The sequence below is a fragment of the Protopterus annectens genome, chromosome 12.part0 (genome assembly GCF_019279795.1).
Source record: "Protopterus annectens isolate FY-2018-M chromosome 12.part0, PAN1.0, whole genome shotgun sequence".
Classification (NCBI taxonomy): domain Eukaryota; kingdom Metazoa; phylum Chordata; order Ceratodontiformes; family Protopteridae; genus Protopterus; species Protopterus annectens.
The window spans coordinates 536402501-536417946 of record NC_056746.1 but is presented as its reverse complement, the minus strand read 5'-3'; the positions used below and the strand labels follow the sequence as shown (position 1 = coordinate 536417946).

The 15446-nt window shown below is 41.1% G+C and overlaps 1 protein-coding gene across 3 annotated transcripts in view; it reads right to left on the bottom strand.

Moving 5' to 3' along the window:
• Positions 1-15446, bottom strand: part of PRKAR1B (protein kinase cAMP-dependent type I regulatory subunit beta) — a 2005749-nt gene that overhangs the window by 1427361 nt on the left and 562942 nt on the right. The window lies entirely within an intron of this gene.

The following is a 15446-nucleotide window of genomic DNA, read 5'->3' as shown; positions in this document are numbered from 1 at the left end:
GGTATTCTCTATCACCTGTTAGGCTTTTGGTATCTACAGACGATGAAGAGCTTCTATAGCATGGATGACAACTAATATCTTTTTCAAGATAATATGATTTGGTCTATATACAGTGTTCCAAAGGCCTTGCACTTTTACTCCCACTGAAACAGCACTCCATGCACAATCTGATGCATCTGTTGTTACAGACTGAGCTGGAATTGTAAAAGAGAAGGCTAGGCCTGGATTTGCTCAAAAAAGTTCTCTCCATGACACTAGTTCTCTTTTACAAAGCCCAAAATTGGAATTCAAAGCTCCAGATGAGGTTTTAAAAAGGAAGGAAGTTATTTTTCTACAGTTTCTGATGAAGTTACTGTGTTTTGGAATGAAAGCACTAAAACTGTGGTGAACAAACATTTGGCTGGGACTATTTGTGTGGCGTTTTTATTATTTTTAAGTTTGCATAGTATGCTGGTTTGTGGTTTATTTTATCAAACTCCAGATGACGAGAGTGCTAGATCCTCATGATTTTGAGAAACTTTTATTTTTCTCATGTACATTCTGGCCAGACGTACTGCAAGAATCACAGAAGCCAAGCCACGAACCCAAGGGTCCTAAGAAACTTCCTGGTTGAAGTTTGAGACTATTCGAAGAAGCTCAAGAAAACTTCCAGATACAAGTTCACTTTCTCCTGGGTTAGGGTAGGGGTGCCTTCTGCAGGGAGGAATCTAGAAGGATCCAAGAAATGCATCTTCTTGAAAGAAAGCAAGACGATTTCTTGCTGTTGATCTGAAAGTCCAATAAGAGAAGGAGATTTGAAACCCATGAAATGGACTCCTGACACTTGGGGGAAAAGTTTTATAGCAATAAGCAAGTCATCGAAATAAGGAAAATATTAATGTTGTGCAATCTGCAATAGGCAGTCACTGGAAACAGCATACATCTCAGCCTCTTAAATCAAGAAATCTGGCCAAAGCCAAAAATAATGGGAGGTCAAAGGTCCCAAAATATGGACAGATTTTAATTATTGCACTAATAAACTTAAAAAGTTGCTAGAATAACAGGTTTTGTTTTAGTATCCATTTCTGAAGGCTATAAAGCCTGAAACTGAAATGTCTCTCATTATTTAGTAACTTCAATTCTCACTGATTTGCCAGAAAAATACAAATTTTAAGAGAAACAGACCAAAATTATGAGATAAAAATCTGGACATTCTACAAAAATTTGGACAGATAAGAGGCATGGGAGCTAGACACTTTGTAAAGACTCTTAGAGCTGTGGATAATCCGAAGGGCAATGCAGAGAATTGATAATGCAACAGGCACAGGAAATCTGAGGAAACTTCTGAACTCTGTGGCTATGGGAAGATAATGTTAGGCATCTTTTAGGTTTAATGCTACCCTAAAACTCAGATAAGGGTAAGAGGTTACAGACCTTGCAAAGTTAGCACATTGAACATCCCTAGAAAGTGACAAGGAGATAAACTATGAGGATGCTCTTTAGACAAGGCAACAGGTCTCTTTTCCCAGCTACACCGAGAAGAACTTCCAGGAGTAACTCCCTGACTCAAAGAAAGTGGTTCTCCCATACCAGAGATGGACACCGAGTCAGATGAAGAGAAGGAAGGCTAACCTCTGGCCCACAGTGGCAGCAACAGTAAGAGCAGAGGGTCCTGAGGAAACCAGTTAAGTGCTCTGAGGAACCATTCATGGCCAGATTCACCCACTAATTGCTCAGGCACAGAGAGAGCACAGGTGAAGGTGAGGCCTCCTTGGTAATTTTTTTCTTTTTAAGTGCAGCAAGAGAAGAATCAACTGTGCCAGTATCCAGAACCATCTCCTGGCTAAGGAAAAGAACCTGAAGTTCAGTAAGAGCTGCTGGAATGGCTGGTCCTGTGGGAGGTGAACTGTTCCAAACAATTCCTAACACACAAAGTTTAAAAGCATCACACTATAGTAATTCACCCACAAAGAAATGGCAAAGTGTAACTGCAGTAAAGAAAAGGAGATAAATTATCGCAAAATGTACACTAACACTACATAACCCTTTCTCAAAAATAAAACTTTTTCAAATCTTTATTCAACACAAAGTATAACATGCAGCACACAAATGCTATTGAAACTTTCTCTGCAGCTAAATGGAAATCATACATATAATCGAACGTTCATAATGTTGATTGTTTTTACGCCAGCAGACGTGATCAAAACTCACTTGATCGCTTCTGCCAGCATTATGTTCAGGCAAGACTGTGAACAGTGAGGATCCAGGAATTTGCCATTTCCCCATTCTACAGTGATCTCAGAGCTGGTATATGTATTTAGCATAGGATGTGGGGGGCACTGCAAAAAATGTAAGTATTTTGTTTTTTTCTTTGTTTTGGCTTTTGCTCTTTTGTGATCAGTGTTGAACCATTTAACATTTGTGCACTTCATCCCAGCTAAATAAGTAGCTTCCACTGAATTAAAAGATAAATATTGATCTTTTCCATGAAAGGAGAACAATTAATAACGCTTGTCTTCTTAAAGAGACTAGAGCCCAATTCTGTCAAAAATTGGATAAAAATGTCTAAAAAAAATCATGAGGAATGATTTCCCCAATGGGAACTTATCTGTCAAAAATAAAGAGAAAGGGCAGATGTTAATTGTGTGAAGTCAAAAAAGACACTCATCTCATCTTTAGAGTGTACACTGAAAACCACCTGGACAAAACACAAGCCACTCGCAAACACTAAAAGTCAAAAGTGGAAAAAAATAGCAAGTTTAATACTTTTATTCTTTATTACCAAAGAACTTAATCAAAACCAATGACGCATCACAGAATTCACATTTAAATGTATGCCAGTGTCTCACCTTCCAAGCCCTTAAGAAGTAACACTCAAAAAAACAAATTTATTTGCCATTGGAGACTCCAAAAGTGAGACACACACAGATGTCCTGCTCACCAGGTTAGATAAGGAGAAAGTCACGGTTAGCTGCCTGTCCGGTGCCACGGCTCATCAGATCACACATGCACTCAGGTCTCTCAGCAACAAATACTATTATGACTCTGTCATAGCTCATGTTGGAGTGAACGACCTGAGAAACATGACTTGAGATCTCTGACTGTGTGTCCCAGGCAGATATGTCCCTAGCCTTGAGCAGCATATTACCCTCACTTAGAATGATGCCACAGTATAAACAAAAAAATTACTGATTTCAATAATTGGCTTAGATTTTGGTATCCATTCAAAGGGGATCTAGTTTCTGTCAACTTGGGATGACATGGTAGACAAACCTCACTGCTTTGCCAGAGACATTTGCATCTGACACCACTAGGCTTTGGGCTACTGGCAAAAGCTCTTGCCTCCCCCATAGTGCCTTTTTTAAACAAGGTCTCAAAAACAAAATTGCCAGCCATACCAAAATAAGGATTATGCTGCTAAACGCTAGGAGCTTAAACCAAAAACTGCACAACCTGGAAGAACTTCTATCACTGCAGGATGTAGATGTTTGTGCAGTCACAGAAACTTGGTTCAAGGCCTCAGAGACCACCCCTGCCTTGCAAGGCTACAATGCCTTCCACACCTTCAGACTGCAAAAATTAACATGCGAGAACTAAAGAAGTCAGTGTTTCTATCTATATTAGATAAAATCACCTTCCAACTAGTTAGACTGGACAACTCCATGGAGTTACTCCAAGTTCAGTTTACTGTGGGAAAGACCCCCATTCGAGTCATAGCTAGTTGTAGATTCCCCTCCATGGATCACGATGAGCACAATGCCTACTTGACCAAGTTCCTTGACTTTGTTAACTCAAATGCCCTGGAAAAATTGTTCAAACCCCAACAAGAGGAACAAGCATACTACATCTAGTCCTCACTAACATGAAAAACAGATGCACCACCGCAACCGTCGGACCTTCATTAGTTAAATATGACCACAAATCCGTCACTTTCGAACTGACACTAACACCAGAACTCACCAAGGGAGAAGTCAGACTACAAAACTTCACCAAAGCAAACTATACCCTCCTAGGGGAAGGAATAAATGCCTTCCAAGCCCCAGCTGGAAGTGGTAACTACACCAAAGCTTGCACTAAAGCCCTGTACAATCAGTTGTATAAGTGTATAGACTTGGCTATTCCTAAGAGAGTCAAAGCCAGAGCCCCAAGTAAGAAAAAAAGCACCCTGGTGGACATCCAGCATCAACAAACTTTACAACAAATGCAAAAAATTGCTGTCTAAGAAAACTAAGGCAAGGCCCCAACGATGGAAAAGCACCTTTCTCAGCTTCAACAGGCAAACACGACAACATGTCAAATTCTCTAAGGGTAACTTTGAGAAAAACTTAGCAATCACAGCCAAGGATAATCATAAGGTCTTTTACAGTTACGCACATAGCCTAAAAGGTAGGACCCAAGCTTGTGCCAAACTAGTGACTAACAGTATCACACACACTGATCCCGCAGAGATAGCAAACCAGCTAGCAGAAAGATTTGGTGAAAACTTCACTCCCTCATTCCCAACTTCTTCCCACCCCGCATACCCGAAGAGCAGGTCATTAAAGATTTGTCTAAGGCAAAAACAACACAACCTCTATGAGACCAGACACCATCCCAGGCTGTCTTCTAAACAAACTAGCATCACCATGAAGTACCCTATTCAATCACAGCCCAATCACTGTCTTTGTTCCTGCGGAATGAAGAACAGCAACAGTTGTTCCCCTCCACAAAGGTGGCTTAGCAAAAGACCCAGGGAATTATAGACCCATAAGTCTGAACAGCCCTACCTGTAAAGCCGTGGAATGTATCAACATGGACCTCATAAATAAAGGCACAGGCGACCTCCAAACCCTGGATCCGACCCAATTTGGCTTCGTAAAGGGCAGATCCTGCCTGTTAAACCTAGTGGAATTCTTTGAAAATGTGACCAGGGGCAATGACGAGGGCAAATCTCTGCACACAGCATACTTGGCAAAGGCCTTTGACACATTCCCACATTCATAGGTAGGTTCTAGGCTATCGGCCCAAGGACCTATGTAAGCCTAGCCAACAAGGTTCCCTGGCTTATGCCACCCAAGAAAATTATTTTCCTGTGCCACTGTCGAGCAGAGACACAGAAGTGATCCCCGGGGTGTATTTCCTATTTCCCATCCACTCATCAAGATTTTTCTTGGAGTGCTAAAGAAGAACTTTTTGCTTGACATAGATGGGTAGCCTGTTCCAGAGTATGGGAAGTCTCTGGGACAGGAATCTATCCCTCCAGCATGTCCTTGAGCATTTTCGATAAACTTAGCAAATTGAATGTAAATCCCTACATTGTAAAATGGGTTGCCATCTGACTCACAAACCGGTCACACACTATCAAAATGGGTGACTCCACATTAACAAGCAGACCGGTCACCAGCAAGATACCACAAGGGCCAGAGCTGGCCCCCATACTGTTTGGTATATACTTCTCAGAAATGCAGGCCAAAACTAATTGGCTGTGGCTGACCAAGTTTGCAAACTGGGTGCAATTGTTGAATCTGCAAATGATGTCAGCATACTTCAGAAGAGTGTTACAGAGACTGACTGATATCTCAGGCACAGTCTTGAAATGAATGCAAAGAAATTCATCATCATTCCCTTTGGTAAAAACAATGTCCCTTCACACTATCAGATTAACAACAATACCCTATGTACCTACGAAGGTGTAAGAGATCTGGGATCACAAGTAGACTGCGACCTTAACTTTGACCACTATGCATCTACGGTAGTAAGGAAGGCTTTCTCCACAGCACACTTGATTAGCAAAGGCATCGCCTCTAGAGCAAAGGAGGTTATAACCCCTCTATACTAGTCACTAATTAGGCCCATAATTGAGTACAACACCCCTTTCATCATGTACTGCACAAAGCACCTGCAGCAATTGGAGAGACCTTAGAGGATTTTAACTAAGATCAAGGGGCTTCAGCACATGCCTTACACAGACCGACTAAAGTCCCTGTCACTATAGTCAGTATTGTATAGACTTCTTAGGGCGACTTATGCCTGGCTTACAGGGCAATTTCTGACCCAACATTAATGAATTTGCAACAGTAAATCAAACAGAACTAGAGCTGCCCATTACAGAGACTTAAATATGACCTGTGACTTGAATAGATTGTGCTGGAGCTCCAAAAACCTCTTTGGAATAGGCTGCCAATTCATGTGAAGCAAAGCACTCTATGACACTGTTCAAATGGAACCTGGATGAGTGGATTGGGCACCGTGAATTCTTACCGGGGAGAGTGCCCACAACCCTCCTGGACATAGGCAGTCAATACTAAATACAATCCTGGGTACTGACTAGAGTATTACATTGGGATGAAATGGCTAGGCATGAAATGAGCTCTAACTACAAAAAATATTACTAAATACATACATATTTTGGTAAAAAACATTATTACAAAAATATATTATAATCAAATAATCTCATTACTACAGTTTCAACAAACGTTTACTATTTAAAGTTTCATTTAAATCTGAAGGCTTATCTACTGCCAAACGCAACTGCCATTTCTATTTCCTGATTTCAAGAACAGTGTTAATATCACATAATGAAATCGGTGTCATCTGTATCTAATACTGCAAAGGAAAACTCTTTGAAAGTAGAGTGTTCACCTAAGATTTGCAATGTTAGAATGGATCAAACAGCTTCAAGGTAAGGGTATGGAAATCAATTAAACTAAAAAAAAAAAAAAAGTAATTAATGGAAAAACTAGAGGACCATTTGGTGAATGCTATCAAGAGGAAACGGGCAGCGTTGAGGCTGAATATTTATGAATATTCTCCCAAAATGATGAAGTTGAGGCAACACAAGGTAGAGGGGAGAATGTATAAATTAAAAGATAGGGAGTTTGGTGGGATACATAATGATCCAGAAGTACTAAGAAAACTTCTTGTAGAATATTGCACAGATCGTTGCTCAACCCAGCAAAATGAGGAAGACTGGGCAAACAAAGTAGAAAGATTTCTTCAGAACTCTATGTTTTCCAAAATAAATGAAACAGAAAAAAGCAAGCTGATACAATCTATAACTATACAGGAGATCTCAGAACAACAAGCAGCCCAGGTGGGAGGCAAGCCTCCAGGCATACATGACTTGAAGAGAGAGTTCTGGAAGGAGTTCAAAAGCAAAATAGTGCACATTTGGTGCAGACATTTCAAGAAAGTACTTAAAGAGAGGTGGACAGAGTGATATAATCCTCTTAGAAAAAGGCAGTTATAACAGTAAACCAAAACCAGGAAAGGACACCAAGTAATCCAGAATCATAGAGGATGATCTCAATTCTAAAGCATGGCAGTCACCAGATTATCTATGCTCCTTCCAACAATAATTAACTTGAATCATGCAGGTTTATTAGGGGCAAACATTTGACAATATACTAAAAATAAATGTAATACATCAGCAGGTGGAGAAAACAAATATATCTTTGGTATCAGTCAGTCTAGACACAGAAAAAGATTTTGATTGGGTTTACTGGAATTTTTTTATGGGTGGTATTGGATTGGCCAGAAATACAGTACAGTTGTGTACACTTACCATAAATGTAGATGTTTGAGTGCATTCACTGTTGCAGTCATTACATTTGGGTAATCTGCTTGCAGGTTGCCCTCAGTCAGCCTGATTAACAAAGTCTTGGGTCCTGCGTCGGTTGCTGTCCCTTCTTCCATGACGTCAGGTCGTCAGGGGTACAAAACATGCAGCCGATGCCATTACAATCAGTTTTTCTTGCCCCAGATGTCAGGTGCCCCCCACATGGGGAGCAAAATATATATATACACATACATATATATATAAGAAACACAAAAATATACCTCCAATCAAAAGCAAATACACCAAAAAGGCTTTTAAGCATAATAAAAGAAAGAAGAGGTATAGTAAAAAACAGGGGGCTGGAGGGAGGGTAACCAGGACTGCAACAGTGACTACACTCGAACATCTACATTTATGGTAAGTATACACACCTGTACTATGTTCATCGTGTTTCACTGTTGCAGTCATTACATTTGGGTAGATTCCCAAAGCTAAGGTTGGGAGGATGGATTTAGACAGCATTAGGACCTGCTACAAGGCCCTGCAAAACAGAAGTAGCAAAGCCAGATCTGGATTTAGAGAAAATTGGTAAGTGATAATGCTTGGTGAAAATATGAACAGAACTCCAGGTAGCAGCTTCTAGAATATCCCTGGTAGGAACGCCTCTGAGAAAGGCTGCTGACGTAGATGCAGCCCTGGTGGAATGAGATCTGATCCCCTGGAGGATAGGTTTTCCATGGTGCTTATAACAGAAATGAATACAATGGCTTATCCATTTAGAAATGGTTTGCTTTGAAATAGCCTTCCTCGGCTGCCCCTACAGCAAATGCTACCAGCAGTTGTTCAGATTTTCTTCGGGATTTAGTCCTGTCTAAGTAGAATGTAAGTTGTCTGTGTACATCCAATGAATGCAAAATCCGCTCTCCCTTGTTCTATGGATTGGGAAAGAAAGTTGGCAAATGAATGGACTGATTAAGAACCACACTGGATACCACCTTGGGCATAAATGATGGATTGGTCCTGAGTGACACCCTGTCTGCATGAAAGATGATGAAAGGCTCCACTGCCATAAGGGTCTGTAATTCAGATATCCTTCTAGCTGAAGTGATTGCTAAAAGGAAGGCTGTTTTCCCGGAAAGAAATTTTAAGTCTGCAGTTGCAACTGGCTCAAAAGGAGGTAGTGAGTTTCTCCAATACAAAGTTAAGGTCCCAGGCAGGGATTGGAGCTCTCCTGGGTGGTCTCAAGTTTTGGCCCCTCTGAGATACTGCTTTAGAAGTGGAAGAGAGAAGGGGGGGTCTGTGTTCTAATGAGCTGAAATGGCTAAGGCATGGATTTTTATGGAAGAAAAAGACAGGCCCTTATGAAGCATCTCAGTTAAGTATTGCGAAATCTAAGGTAAATTGGACACTGCTGTACTCATCCTTTGAGATTGATTCCAGGCACAGAATCTTTTCCATTTGTCAGCATAAGATTTTCTACTACTAGGTCTTCTCGCCTCTAAAATGACATCCATCACAGGTTTGCTGAGGGATGCTAAGGGTGAATTTAAGTGATTAGCCAAGCTGCAAGCTTTAATGTTTGGAGCTGCGAGTGCAGAATTCGGATCTCCTGCTGAGACAGTAAGGAAGGTGTCTGAGGCAGGTGCCACGGTGAAATGCACAAAACACTGCGCAGGAGTGGGTACCAGTGTCGGCGAGGCCAGTCTGGAGCAATCAAAATCATTTTTGGCTTGTCCTGTTTGACTTTTAGTAGAACTCTGGAGAGCAAAGGCAGAGGGGGAAAGGCATAGACTGAAGGACAGAGCATCCACTTTCCAGGCTTTTTTGTGATGAGTTCTTGTGCAAAATTTTTCCAAATGGTAGTTCTGGGGTGAGGCAAAAAGATCTATGTCTGGACTCCCCCATTTACGTGTCAACATGTTGAAAATCTGTGGTTCCAGTTACCATTCGTGAGGGTCCGTGAGATTTCTTCTAAGTTCGTCTGCCAGAACATTCTGCTTTCACGGCAGGAATTGAGCTTGTAGTTGTACTTGGTAGCTCAAGGCCGTGTTCCACAATGCCATGGCTAGTCTGCAGAGGGGGTATGAATGTGCACCCCCCTGCTTGTTTATGTACCACATAACCGTGGTGTTGTCCGTCTTTATCAGTAATTGTCCTGGGTGAAGGTAGTCTTTGAAGGCTGTCAGTGCATTCTGCACAGCTAGCATTTCTTTTTGATTGATATGAAGGTGCATTTGATTTGTGCTCCATTTGCCCTGAATGCACTTCCCTGCCAGATGAGCCCTCCATGCATAGTCTGATGCGTCTGTAATTAGGGGTTTGATCGGCAGGGGGTGGTGTGAATGGCAGTCCCTTGTTTTGGTGGTGGGCCTCTGCCATCTCTAGGCGCAGGCAAGGTATGATAGGAATCATTGTTTCCAGGCTGTGACAATGCTGACTCCATAAACTTTTTAAGTACCACTGAAGTTTTCCTCATATGCAGTCTTGCATATGGAATTAGAAGAATGCATGAGGCCATGAACCCCAAGGCTTGCAGTATTTGCCTTCCAGATAGCAGGGTTTTTGTGGCCGCCTGTTTGACGTAAGTCACTAAATGAAATTGCTTTTCTGGCATAAGGAAAGCCATCTGGGTAGTTGTATTCAAGCTTGCACCCAGGAATGTAATTTTTTGAGAGGGTACCATTTGAGATTTCTTTTTGTTTATGGTGTACCCTAGACAGGTTAGAAATCTTTTTACAAATGCCAGATGTTTTAAAAGAATGGCCTGGTTTTCTGCCTGAATTGGACAATCATCCAGGTATGGATATATTTGAATATTTGTTTGCCTGCAAAATGCAATTACTGGAGCCAGGCACTTTTTGAATACCCTGGGCGAAGTAGACAAGCCAAAGGGCAGTGCAGAGAACTGATAATGCATGCACCCTGCTTTGAAGCGTAGGAATCCTATGCAAGATTCCCTGATTGGGATATGCAGGTAAGCCTCTTAAGTCGAGAGTTGCCAACCAGGCATCCTTGCCTAGCATAGGAAGTAACTGGTGAAGAGTCAGCATCTTGACTTTTGGAATGTCCAGAAAGGTGTTTAGATTAGACCGATCCAGAACTGGAAGCCATGACTTAACTTTTCTGGATACCCGGAAAAGTCTGGAATAGAAACCTTGTCCCTTTTCCTCTTCTGGTACTAGTTGAATAGCTCCCATGTTTAGGAGGGAAAGTACTTGTTTCTGAGCCTCAGCCCACTGATTTGGGGGCAGGTCTGGCCATCCGTTTGGAGTTGGCAGTGTGTGGAAATGAAACCTGTATCCCTGGGACACTATATTTAAAACCCATTTGTCCTGGGTAATAAGTTGCCAGTTTCTTGAGCCAGTTTTCCCCCCAAAGGGGCGGCTAAGAGGTAAGTGACTGGTAATTTCAAAGGGAAGTCATTTAGACTGCTTACCACAGGGTGGTGCCTTGTTGTTTCCGGATTTGGAAGTGGAAGCACCCCATTGCTTAGTTCTGAAAGTCACTTGGGACTGAAACCTGGAGGTTTTGGAATGTCTGGGTTTGACCGTAGTGGCTCTGGATGGAGCTGGAAAGGACCAGTTCTTAGTAGGCCAATGCCTACTAAATCTAGGAGGTTGCACTTGTAAGAAATTTCACATTTTGCATAGATTTTACTTTATCTTCCATCTTTTTTAGAACTTCTTCAGCCTTATTGCCAAACAGACGGTCCTGCTGTAAAGGAGCATCCAAAAGTTTTGCTTTAACATGATCAGGCAGAGATTGCTCCTTAAGCCAAGCATGCCTTCTAAGCACAGACCCAGTAACAGCAGCCCTACAAGAGGCCTCTAAGGAATCAAAACCACACTGCAAAGTATGTTTGCCAACTTGTTCAGCTAAATGAATAAATCCTGCAAATCTTTATTCTCCACACAGTCAGAAATCAACATAATTTTCTGTTTAAGCAGTCCCATGATATGTTGTTGATATTTTAGCATATGGAATTGACAGTTTAAAGCCCTGATTGCTCCGGCTGCAGAAGTGTAAACCTTTTTACCCTATCTATCCAGCGCCCTAGAGTCTCTATCAGAAGGGGTAGGGTTTTTAGCAGTAGAAGCCTTAATGCCCTTGGGCCCCTGAGAAATGGTCTCAGGGTCCGCAACAGGATTTTTGAAAAGGAATTTGTGGGACTCAGGAACCCTGTAGTACCCGTCTGGTTTTCTAGGGGCTGGAGGCAAGGAATCAGGGGCCATACTGGATTCCGAAAACACATCATCAACAATATCTAGTACAGGAGGTATAGCCAAAGGCCTATGCTGAGGAAGAAGAAGGAAATCCCCAAGTCTCTTTTTGGATTCAGAGAAATCCTAACTTTCCCAGTGGAAATGCTCCCTTAAGGTATGTAAAGTTTCCCCAAAAGAGAAATCCTCAGGCTAAGAAGCAGACGGAATGGAATCCTCTGCATCAGAGTCCTCATAAGTAGTCATGGACAAATCCAAAACATTAGAAGAGTCAGAAGAAACAGAATCCTGTTCAGAAGATTCATAGTCAAATTCAATCCTAGGCCTCTTGGAGGGAGGGGGATTGACTACCCCAGATTAGAGTAATTAAATCTTCAGCCATTTTGATCATTTGTTTTTTAGGCATAGGGGCCTGAACATGTGACCTGGGCGTTGTTTTTTTAGACAGAGATCGAGATTTAGGCCTTAGCACTGAAGTTGGAGTTGGTTTAATATGCAAGTCCTGAATACACCCTCAGAAGCTGGTGCCTGCTCAGTGGCTCTGGACCCATCCAAGATAGAGACATCTGCAGGGTCCATAGGTAAAGCATCTCATGGCATACTGCACTACGAATGGGTCTGAGTAGAGGCCTATGAATCAGAAGTAGCAGGTATCAGGGGCTGCAAAAGCGCCTCACTGAGTACCGGCAAACTGGCGACTGGCTTAGGAGAAGCGTCGTCGGCAGTCTTGGACCTCAACGGCCTGTCTCTGTCTTTTTCTTTGCGTTTTTTCGGTATTCCGGTAGTCGGATGGCTAACCAACGTCATTTCTGGAAAATTAAACCGAGAACCGAAATATTTTGAAGCAAAAATGTACCTACGACGGATAGTGTGCTGATTAAATAAAAGCACAAAACCGACAGCAAGGCATGTCGTGGTCAGGGCCTAGGCAAGGAATACAGTACAAAAGAAAACCCTTATGAGATATTTGCTTCCCACAAGTAATACAATTATTAATTTTTACTGACATCGGTAAGGAGCAAGAAAAAGTTTCCGCAATGGGGTAGTTAGCTTTAAGTTGAAGACTTCAGTTCTGAAACTCAAAAACGAAAATTTCAGGAGTCGGCCGACCAGCACTTGCGAACTGCTTCTGCTTCGGGCACCGCGCGGCAAGAAAGACTGATGTAATGGCGTCGGCTGCATGTTTTATACCCCTGATGACCTGATGTCATGGAAGAAGGGACAGTAACCGACGTAGGACCCAAGACTTTGTTAATCAGGCCAACTGAGAGCAACCTGCCAGCAGATTACCCAAATGTAATGACTGCAACAGTGAAACATGATGAACATCACATCAGTTTACAATGTTAGTCACACAGATATACAATAATTCTCCAGCAATTGTTAAACTGAGAGCAGACTCTCACAAGAGTTTAGGATGCAAGGAGTACATGCAAGGGTGCCCCCTTTTGCCATTATTTTTTGCCCTCTATTTGCAGCCACTGGCACAGAACAAAAGACAAAAGGGTCTAACTGGAATGGAAAGGAGGATAAGCTAACAATATTTGCTGACGACATAAGTATATATCTATAAAAACGTGATAAAGGAGTTCTCAAATTGTTTTAGATTTTGCGAAGATTCGCAGATATCTTCAACTATAAAATAAATGAAAGTAAAACAAAAGCTATAATTGCAAATGACTCTCCCTTACATTACCTAGAACAGCACTAAAGGATGACATATTTAAAAGCATGGGTTGCAAAGAGGGCAAGTGACTCAGTGAAGAAAAGTGGGCAGAAATAAAAGAAAAAGCGTTTGCTTATATTAAAAATGGAGCACTACTCTGTTATTTTTAGACCAGTGTCTAAGCTATAAATATGTTTATAGACACTTTTTAATATATGCATGTAAAGCATTTGTTTATGAACCAGACAGCACAGTACATTCAGAGAAATATTACAAAAAAGCTATACACAATTATATAGTACAGAAGAGGACTGAAGAACCACAGTGAGCTGGGATATAATGATTCTGTCTCAGATGAAGGAGGGTTACCTGGATCTCATCTGCAGGCTTACTGCACAACTATGGAAAGGAGACTAATATACTGTTTAAAAAACAGCACCTATGTAATCCCAGATGGAAAACTCTCGATGTGCACCTTAGAGCAGCAAGGGAACCGTTTACAAAGGTTGATCTTAAGCAATAGCAAAAGAACAAATGGTTATTTGAACTTCATTTATAAGAAAGTACAGGGCTAGTGAGCAAAAATGTACATAGCCCTCGTACATTTAAATTGTGGCCACAGCATTTGCTAAATTATGTGACTGACCCCCATCACAAAAACAACAAGATCTGTTGGGAGAAAATCAAGAAAGGAAAAAAATGACCAACCTGTGCTGTGTAAACGTCTCACCAAACAACTAAACTGGAGTAAAGCAGTCCAAAAAAGAAGAATGATGAGATGAAACCAGGCTCTCAGTATAAAGCAAACAATCTTTTATTTTAAAACAACATGAGCGCTTCCACAGCTCTTGCTGCTGCTTCAGATGTCAGTATAAAACGCAGTCACACACAGCAATTTTACAGAAATTCAACTAACAAACCAAGCAATTATGTATTAAAAGAATATAAACAATATATGTCCTAAAACTTAAAATTAAGAGATGAACTTAAAATCAACTAATGCACATAAGTATATGTAAAGCTCATCTAAAGAGTGAGTGTGTCTGTAACAAAGGTTTAAGGGGAACTTTATCAATTAGCCCTGAACCATAATCAGTCCTTAACCTGGGATGGTACTTGGTAACATTGGATGTAAGTTCCCTCTTCACAGTTATAACAAATATGTTGGGTATTGAATGGGTGGGTACAATATCTGATGGAACAACATATATTTAGTGATAGTAACATTTACTTACTTTGTTATTTACTTGCTTTGGTTTTGTATAATAATTTATTTGTTTTGATGGTAATTCATTTTTGCAGAGATGGTGTAGCAATGGACACATTGTGTGCCAACAGCTACGCCAATCTCATTATGCTCATCTGGGAACTTAAGCACATATTGGTTGATACATACGAAGAACACGTTTTAGTTTACAGATGTTTTGTGGATGATTTAGTTTTGATTTGGAAGGGTACATGAGATGAGTTGGTTAAGTTTATAGAAGTGACTAATGCTAGTACTACATTTTTGAGATTTACAGCTGAATATTCCAAGGTAAAGAATTAGTCACTTAGATCTACTTAGCAGAGTTTCAAGCAATGGACAGATGGATACTTCACTGTACAGGAAACCTTGTTATAGGAACAACTTTTTACACCGAACAAGCATGCACCCCAAATTTGTATTTGATAATATAGTACAAAGACAAGGACTTAGAGTCTCAAGGGTGAATGCCAGTGATGGCAATTTTATAGCTGAAATGAAAGATCTGGAGAATAAGTTTGTGGATAGCGGCTACAAGAGGTGTAATGTACAACAAGTACTGAATAAAGTTCCTGATGTTAGAGAAGGTAGAGGCGGGCCCTTCTTTTCTTCAAATCCACATTCAATTCACCCTAAGAGGCCGGTTGATGTTAAATACAGGGTACTGGTTACTTATTCTTACACTACAGGGTGTGTCTTGGATATTATAAGGAAATACCGGCCCATTATAACAACAAATAATGATCTTTAAAAGATAGTGGGTGAACAACCTAACTATCTTTAAGAAGAAACTATCTT